General features: G+C 38.4%; 1 non-coding gene across 1 annotated transcript; it reads left to right on the top strand.

Moving 5' to 3' along the window:
* trnai-uau (transfer RNA isoleucine (anticodon UAU)) lies at nucleotides 1–93 on the top strand. The gene is given in 2 exon segments: nucleotides 1–38; nucleotides 58–93. It is a non-coding gene; the product is annotated as a tRNA-Ile (tRNA).
* The last annotated feature ends 9,690 nt before the right edge of the window (nucleotides 94–9,783 follow it).

The following is a 9,783-nucleotide window of genomic DNA, read 5'->3' as shown; positions in this document are numbered from 1 at the left end:
GCTCCAGTGGCGCAATCGGTTAGCGCGCGGTACTTATATAGCAGTACAAAGTGAGCAATGCCGAGGTTGTGAGTTCGAGCCTCACCTGGAGCACATGTTTTACACGGAGGGGGTCACTTACAAATCCCGCGGACAGTAATCCTAAATAAATATACGTATCCTTTCGCCATTTTAGAGAGAAATAATTTTATAAGCAACATTTGATAAACAAGCAATCTTATCCTGTTCCCATTTTTTAAAAACACATTATTTTATTGTCACTTTTTACCAATTTAATCGTTGCTAAATTATTATAGCATTGCCCATTGTATGTTAAACTCTAAGATTTTCTAAAAAGTAAATTCTTGGAAGCCCTTTACAAATATATTATTCCTAAATCACTTTAAAATAGAAATATGTTTAAGTGTTATTATTTTTTGTACACAAGTGTAAAAGAGAGGCGAGAGTGGATATTGGACCACTGGACAACGATGCCGGAGAGTAGTAATGGGGGTTATCGAATTAGCAGATGAACTGAATAAGTACTTTGCAGCAGTCTTCACTGTTAAAGACATAAGCAGTATGATGGATGTTCCAGGTGTCAGGGGGCATGAAATGTGTGAAATTACCATAATTAGAGAGAAGGTTGAAAGATCTCAAGGTAGATAAGTTACAATAGACAGTAGGTGCAGGAGTAGGCCATTCGGCCCTTCTAGCCAGCACCGCCATTCACTGTGATCATGGCTGATCATACACAATCAGTACCCTGTTCCTGCCCTCTCCCCATATCCCTTACCTGCACCAGATGGACTACACTCCAAGGTTCTGAAAAAGGTAGCTCAGGAGATCATGGAAGCATTAGTAAGGATCTTTAAAGCATCACTAGATTCTGGAATGGTTCAGGAAGACTGGAAAATTTCAAATGTCACTCCACTCTTCAGGAAGAAGAAAGGAAACTATAGGTTAGTTAGTCTGATCTCAGTGGTTGGGAAGATTTTGGAGTCAATTATTAAGGATGAGGCACATGATAAAATAGGCCAGAGTCAGCATGGTTTCCTCAAGGGAAAATCTTTTTATTTTTAAAATTTTTTATTAGTTTTTCAAAACATTTTACAAAATTAAAAACCCCAAATCCCAATGAGGAGCATTAATACAGTGCAAGATTAAGCATACAATAACAATATGCTACAAAGGAAGAGAATTTAACAAAAAAGCACCTAAATTAAAGACAAGTGAGCTTAGCGTCCTCCCCAAGCCCCACAACACAAGAAAAAAACAACAACTCCAGACCAACCACCACACAGTATAAAGAGTATAAGTCCGGACAGTCAAACTCCCAGACTGTGAATACACTTAGCAACAGAGGATAATAATGCCTACTACCAGAAAAAAAGGGAGCTGAAAGCAAGGGACTGAAAAGAAGAAGAAAAAAAAAGAAAAGAAAAAAAAAACCCTAGTCAAGAGGAAGGTTATGAAAGTACTCGATAAAAGGTCCCCAGACCTTATGGAACTTTAGATCCGAATTAAGAACCGACTGAATAGCTAAGGCAGATTTAGTAGGTGATCTGGTAACAGAGGACGATCGGTCCAGTTTAGGATCCAACCAACAGTTGAAGTCACCACCCAATATAAGAGAGTAAGAGTTTAAGTCTGGTAGTGAGGAAAAAAACCGTTCAAAAAAGTTAACATCATCAAAGTTGGGGGCATACAGGTTTGCTAGTGCAACTTTAGTGTTATATAGTTTACCAGAAACAATAATAAAATGGCCATTTGTATCAGATATTTTATTATGGAGTTCAAAAGGAATATTTGAGTTAATAAGAATGGAAACTCCCCTAGCTTTAGCGGCAAAGGATGAATGAAAATGCTAACCTGCCCACTTTGACAGAAGCCGGGAGTTATCAAAACAACGAATATGAGTTTCTTGAAGGAAAGCAATGTCAGCTTTGAGTTGTTTGATATGTGAGCATACCTTCCTCCTTTTAACAGGGTGGTTCAGTCCCTTTACATTCCAGCTCACGAATTTAAGTGCACTAGCCATTATCAATTACTAATGCATAAAAGGCAGCAGGCATATAAAAAGTCAAGCAGTACAATAGCAGTCTGGGAGCAGAGATGTAAACATAGATTCGTAAGGTCGAAATATAAACATGTCCTAAGCAATAAAGAGATGTTGGAACTGGAAAACTCACCCCACCCGCACAACCCAAAACTAGACGGCTACCAAAACAAGTAGCTAGCTCTACCAAAAAAATTAACCCAAATACAACTTCCAGATCTGTGTCATTAACAACATTTCCATATAAATACTATAGCAAATAATAACTAGTTTATGCACTAGAAAACATAACTACAGATTAGAACACCTTCTGCAGAAATATACAACTTAATACAGAGACTCAAGGGAAAATCTTGCCTGCCAAATCTGTTGCAATTCTTTGAAGACACAAACAAGCAAGATAGACAAAAGAGAATTGGCCGATGTTGTGTACTTGGATTTTCAGAAGACCTTTGACAAGGTGCCGCACATGAGGCTGCTTAACAAGCTAAAAGCCCACGGTATTAAAGGAAAAATTCTAGCATAGATAAAGCAGTGGCTGCTTGGCAGGAGACAAAGAGTAGGAACAAAGGGAACCTTTTCTGGTTGGCTGCCGGTGACTTATGGTGTTTCACAGTGGTCTGTGTTGGGACTGATTCATTTACATTATATGTCAATGATTTGGATGATGGAATTGATGGCTTTGTTGCAAAATTTGCAGATGACATGAAGATAGTTGGAGGGGCAGGTAGTTTCGAGCAAGGTGACAGAGGACATAGATTAGGAGAATGGGTAAAGAAGTGGCAGATGTAATACAGTGTCAGGAAGTGTATGATCATGCACTTTGGTAGAAGAAATGAAAATGTTGACTATTTTCTAAATGGAGAGAAAATATAAAAACTAAGGTGCAAAGGGACTTGAGAAGTCCTTGGGCAGAATTTGCTAAAGGTTAATTTGCAGGTTGAGTCTGTGGCGAGGTAGACAAATCAGATGTTCACATTTATTTCAAGACTAGAATATAAAAGGAAGGACATAATGTTGAAACTATATAAAGCACTGGTGAGGCCTTGCCTGGAGTATTGTGAGGTGGTTTGGACCCCATTATCTTAGAAAGGATGTACTGCAACTGGAGAGGATTCAAAGGAGGTTCACAAAACTGATTCCAGGATTAAATAGCTTGTCATATGAAGAACGTTTGATGGCCCTGGGCCTGTATTCACTAGAATTCAGAGGAATGTGGGGTGACCTCATTGAAACCTATTGAATGGTGAAAGGCCTTGATAGAGTGGATGTGGAGAGGACGTTTCTTATGCTGGGAGAGTCTAAGATCAGAGTATACTACCTTAGAATAGAGAGGTATCCATTTAGAATAGGTGAGGAGGAATTTCTTTAGATAGAGAGTGGTGAATCTGTGGAATTCTTTGCCACAGGCAGCTGTGGAGGCCAAGTCTTTATATATATATATCTGTTACCCAGATTAATTAAACCCAAAGATGGAATGTTAGAAAGCTCCAACTGTGGAGGCATGAAGATGAAGTTTACCGATTTTCTTTTTGAAAGACAGAACTTGGTGGGGGAACTGCAAGAGCGAGGCGTGGCTAACACAGAAGTAGACAAGCAAGAGACACGCAGCAACCTATTAAAAACTAGAGATATAAAACTGTTAAAAGTGGAATTACTAGTGAGTATCTCTACCGTACTTACTTGAAAACCTCAGTGTAAAACCCATGGAGGAGAGATGACAGCGATAAAAGATTTATTGAATCTATGGCTATAACAAGCAGCAGCAATAACAAGACAATATTGGTAGAGACAAGTGCCCAAGATCCAATGTCCCTGACCAACAGGTTTGGTCAGGTTTTTTTTGTATACGTTTGTGAAACAATTTTCCATGGATGATCAACTATTTCATCCTACGAACCAAGAAACAAAATGGTGAACTACCAAAGATCAAAAAAGCAGAGTGGGAATGAGATATTTCATGCTGTAGTGTACTTAACACAGAAACATATAAAGCCTACAGCACAATACAGGCCCTTCGGCCCGTAAAGCTGTGCCGAACATGTCCTTACCGTAGAAATTACCTAGGCTTACCCATAGCCCTCTATTTTTCTGAGCTCCAAGTACCTGTCCAGGAGTCTCTTAAAAGACCCTGTTGTATCCGACTCCACGACCGCTGCCGGCAGCCCATTCCACGCGCTCGCCACTCTCTGCATAAAAAAAGTATCCCTGACATCTCCTCTGTGCCTACTTCTAAGCACCTTAAAATTATGTCCTCTCATGCTAGCCATTTCAGCCCTGGGGAAAAGCCTCTGACTATCCACATGATCAATGCCTCTCATCAGCTTATACTCCTCTATCAGGTCACCCCCATCCTCCACCTTTCCAGGGAAAAAAGGCTGAGTTCACTCAACCTATCCTCATAAGGCATGCTCCCCAATCCAGGCAACATCTTGTAAATCTCCTCTGCACCCTTTCTATGGTTTCCACATCCTTCCTATAGTGAGGCGACCAGAGCTGAGCACAGTACACCAATTGGGGTCTGACCAGGGTCCTATATTCAGATTCAGATTCAGATTTAGATTCAGTTTATTGTCATTTAGAAACCACAAATGCAATGCAGTTAAAATATGAGACAACATTCCCCCATAATGATATCACAAAAGCTGCAGCATTACCTCTCGGCTCTTAAACTCAATCCCACAATTGATGAAGGCCAATGCACCATATGCTTTCTTAACCACAGAGTCAACCCACGCAGCAGCTTTGGGTGTCCTATGGACTCGGACCCCAAGATCCCTCTGATCCTCCACACTGCCAAGAGTCTTACCATTAATACTATACTCTGTCATCATACTTGACCTACCAAAATGAACCACCTCACACTTATCTGGGTTGAACTCCATCTGCCACTTCTCAGCCCAGTTTTGCATCCTGTCAATGTCCCGCTGTAACCTCTGACAGCCCTCCACACTATCCACAACACACCCAACCTTTGTGTTATCAGCAAATTTACTAACCCATCCCTCCACTTCTTCATCCAGGTCATTTATAAAAATCACAAAGGGGTCCCAAAACAGATCCCTGTGGCACACCACTGGTCATCGACCTCAATGCAGAATATGACCCGTCTACCTTTGCCTTCTGTGGGCAAGCCAGTTCTGGATCCAGAAAGCAAAGTCCCTTGGATCCCATGCCTCCATACTTTCTCAATAAGCCTTGCATGGGTACCTTGTCAAATGCCTTTAATATGGTTGGATGTACAAATTTATTTTCTTTCGAAGGATCTGAATTTGTTTTTCTGCAAGAACTGATCATTTTTGTAAAGACTTTGTTAAGTTACTACACTAAATTTATGTTGTTTAATAGTTGTGAAGTTGGAGAATTTTCGGGAAAGGAGTTAAGCTCTCACTTTTATATATATTGACATCATTTTGATGCCAGTCATCATAACTGCATGCCCTAGTTTTCTGCTACTGATAAACTGAGAGACTTCACCAATTGATCATAGGATTCAAAATATATTTATCACCAATCTTTCTGCCAGGCTCAATATGTGCAGAAGAAGGTTCAATGATTTTTTTAAAGCTTTGATTTTATTTCGCCCTCTTCAGCTTCCCAACGAGGATTGCAAAAGTGTATCCTTTTGGAAAGTAATGCTTTGAACTGTATGCCATTATTGACCTGGCTTTTTAACTTCTATTGTTTCTAGTGCCTGAGCTACCTTTTCTTCAGATTATGAAGCAGTGGTCAGTGCTATTTGTATGGCTGTATCGCCCCTTTGTATGGCTGGCTGCCCTTAACCCCAGCCCACTCCTACCCTTATTTTCTATTTTATTCCCATTGTGCCTTGGGATGTCTTCACTAGCACCCGGCAATTTGCTGCAGTATCAATATTCATCACAAAACTCTGACCAATTATTTTAATGAAAATTTAAAATTCATCATAGTCTTCTACAATACCAAACGTGGCATAAATATCATTCAATGGGTTAATTTTCCCAATACTTTCAATGCTTCTAATGCATTCAAGTGTCTCCTAATGTTAATGCTGCATATTCATTTCCCTGTTGGCAAAGCAAACATTGACTCTAATTCTCATTTTTTTACTATGTGCGATATTGGTAAATGGAAGCAACACATAATGGCACTTCTCAAGGGCAGTTAAGAACAGGTAAAAAAAAACAGGTTATCAGTGGTTTTTGCCTCTGACCCCACCTCCATACCCTGGAAAAATTAATAATGAACAAAATGATCTGAGAAAATAATTTTATTCTACTGCCACTAAAGCAACAGTTCATATGGAATGGACATACCAAGACAATGTGATTCCTCAGGCAGGACCCTTCATCTTTTGTAATCATGTAACCTCTGGATTTGTCACTTATCAGCTCCAACAGATATGCTAGTGTTTTTTAACCACCATAGGATTGTGCCCTAATGAAAACGATGCATTATTACTAATCCTGAAACATCAAAAATCTCTGCCATATCATATTTGCACCTTGAATTGATGTTGTTTACATTTTATTCAGTGCTTTTCCCATCCCAATGGTAAACATACTCATCTATTCAAAAGAAAGACCTGGACTGTTTTAGTGTCTGTTGATGCTCATTAGTTAACCTGAGGTCTATACTGTCCCTCAAAGCTCAGCCCAGGGTGGTTCCATCATTGCAATGAGTTCTCTGAAATTCACCATCTAATTGGCATTTTCTTTCTTTGGCATCTGATTAAATGTACCAGTGTTGTAGATTAGAAAAATGTAGGTGGTATTAAGTGTAAAAACATCTTTAATCTTTCCGGCCACTTTGTAAAACAGAGCACCAACTACTCTATATAATGCCCACTAGTTGCTGTTATATAAGTTACTGATGTCTCTTCTTAGAGTATAGTTTTGTTATTCCCATAGACTATATAGCATTTTGTTCTTTTGAAATTTCATCTGTAAATTTTAATGTGATTTGTTTGAAAATAATTGCTAAAAAGCCTTTTGCTTTCTGTCTTATTTACTGAGCATTACCCTCATCTTGCATTGAACCCTGCTTTCTTGTATTATTTCTTATTCAGCATTGAATAATTTGTGTAGGAGCCATGCATCTGTTTTCTATTTGCATTGTATTCTGTGTTGTGTGTTTATTATGTTTACTATAGTAGTCACATGGGTGGGGGCATGGTAAAAGCAAAGGGAATATTTCATGTTTATTCTGGTTAGTCTTTAGTACTGGGGACCATTGGGTGTTCCATCTTTAGTTGACCCCTTAACTTCACTTAATTACTTTTGAAATCGCTTAACTGTGCTAATGTCTGCCGAAGTATGTTTAATATCATTAGTTTTAGTTCCATCGCTTCAAGACTGTATGTTCTGCTTGTTGCTAGTAAAGGATTGAATACATGTCTTTGACTTTTTGGAACATTATTATTGGATTGATGAGAGGGCGTGTCATACAAGATAAGTACCTGTGTGGTGGCTAGCAGCGATATTGGTTTGTTCGAGTTGCTGCTACAATTTGCACTTCTATTTAGCTATGCTTTCATTTATTAAGATAGCCTCACTTTAGAAAGATAAACTCCGATTACAAACTTCCACACTACTTATTCATCTTATTGCTAGTTGCTGGGTTTCTCTTGCTTTCATTTTGATCAAGAGATATTACGCTTTCATAAGCTCAGCTTTTACACCCAATACATACTAAAAGGAAAAATAAAACAAATGTTCTCTTTGTTCTTATCTTAGTGTAGCAGCATCCTTACCTTTCAGTCTTTATCAAATCCAACACTATTGTTCCCTATTCTCTAACCCCCTCCCCCACTCATTTTTGTCTATTCTACTCAGGAATGACGATCAATGTGATAATCATCAGAGCTATCAATCAATTAAAACACATTAATCATAATTATTAGCACAATTTAAGGTATTGATCACAACTAATCACATATTCAATTGCCCTGTTAAACAATGTAAAATGACTTCATTAACTAAAATGGACAATGAAAAAGCCTCTATTTTGTACAGGAAATGATAAGAATCATGGAGTGGTTGAAAGAAGTAACCTGACTATATTTAAGAGGAACATGATGGCACATGAAAGAAAAAGAAATACAGGATATGCTGAATGAAACTAAAGTAGAAGAATTAATGTGCAGAGCATAATTAATGGTGTGGTTCTGTTTGGCTAAATGGCTTGGTCTTCTATAATGTTTTGGATTAACAATGCTCTCAAACTTCATCTGACCCAACAATAAAGTTTTTCCCAATTAAAGTTGATCTTCATAACCATTTAGGAAAGTCCTGTTGGATTCAAGTCGGCATCCCTTTTTTTGTTGTTTGGTTTGATTTATTATTGTCACATGTAAGACCATAAGACATGGGAGTAGAAATAAGCCATTTGGCCTATCAAGACTTTTCCATCATTCCATCATGGCTGATTTATTAACCCTCTCAATGTCATTCTCCTGCCTTCTCCCCATAACCTTTTACATCCTTACTAAACAAGAAGCTATCAACCTCCACTTTAAATATACCCAATGACTTGGTGTCCACAGCTGTCCGTGGCAGTGAAATCCACAAATTCCCCATTCCTCCTCATCTCTGTTCTACCAAGGTAAAATGAAAAGCTTTTCTTGTATCCTCTCTATAAAGATATACAGTGCTTTGAACTAGAATCAGGTAAAAGAATAACAACTTTTTTAAAAAAAACTTAGTGACTGTCATGACTGGGAATCCAAAGCTAAGAAATATGAGTGCCTGACCAGGTGAACTGTGCAGCTCTGCCACTATAGAGTTAAATTGTATGACTTATACACAGGGTAATCTAACTTCGAGCATTTGCGTATATCAGCAGATATTAAAAATCAGGTTTTATGAAATAAAATTATGCCAGTCTCATTTCCATCATTAATGTAAACCATGGAATGGCAAATTATTAAAGAAAAATTAGAGATATCAGAATCGTTAATTATTGTACAGTTCTCCACTGAGGTTATTGGAATATAATTATGAGTCAGCACACTTTATTGGTCAAGGTGAGACTATGCTTGCCCATTCTTTTCATTCCCTAATCTCAGAAGACTCATTGACAGGTGTCTATTTCCCAATTAATCCTGTTAATGGCTGTTATCATGGCTTGGTATGGCTATTTCAATACAAGAGGCTGCAGAAAGTCATGGGCATAGCCCAATCCATCATGGCATTTACCCCTAGAACCCACACCATCAGGTTCAGGAACAACTATTTTCTTAATACTATCTCAGAAACAGCACAGCAAGGTCCTTGTCTTAAATTAATATGGACTTGTCTCTGATTGTGTTGTTATTGCACTATTGTCTTGTTCCGTACAGTCCTTTTCTCCTTCACTGTCTGTTACAAACAAGATTTTCTTTGTTTTTGTACCTCGCTGAATTTGTGAATGGGAGAATGAACTTGACTTGTATATATTGCCTCAGTCTGACTGGAGGAAGGTTAATGATCAAGACAGTACCTATTCTTCTGTTAACTATAAAGAATTGACAACAATTTAAAATGCTTGAAGTATAATGGGGTAGATAGTAATTCCAGCACACCCAATGAAACATCTGTGCAAGTTTCCTGAAGTTACTTCAGTTCATAGTGAAAGCTCACTAGCATATGGAGCTGAGTAGCATTTTTATGTCAGTCAGTGTCCACCCTTTTGTGAATTCAGTACCACGTGGCTCAACTGCATTGGTAAAGCTTCAAAGCTTCTAGAGAAGGTATTGCTCTCAAACCAGCACCTGCACTAACAAAAAC

This window comes from Hemitrygon akajei, chromosome 7 (genome assembly GCF_048418815.1).
Source record: "Hemitrygon akajei chromosome 7, sHemAka1.3, whole genome shotgun sequence".
Taxonomy (NCBI): Eukaryota; Metazoa; Chordata; class Chondrichthyes; order Myliobatiformes; family Dasyatidae; genus Hemitrygon; species Hemitrygon akajei.
This window is presented reverse-complemented; position numbering and strand designations above follow the sequence as displayed.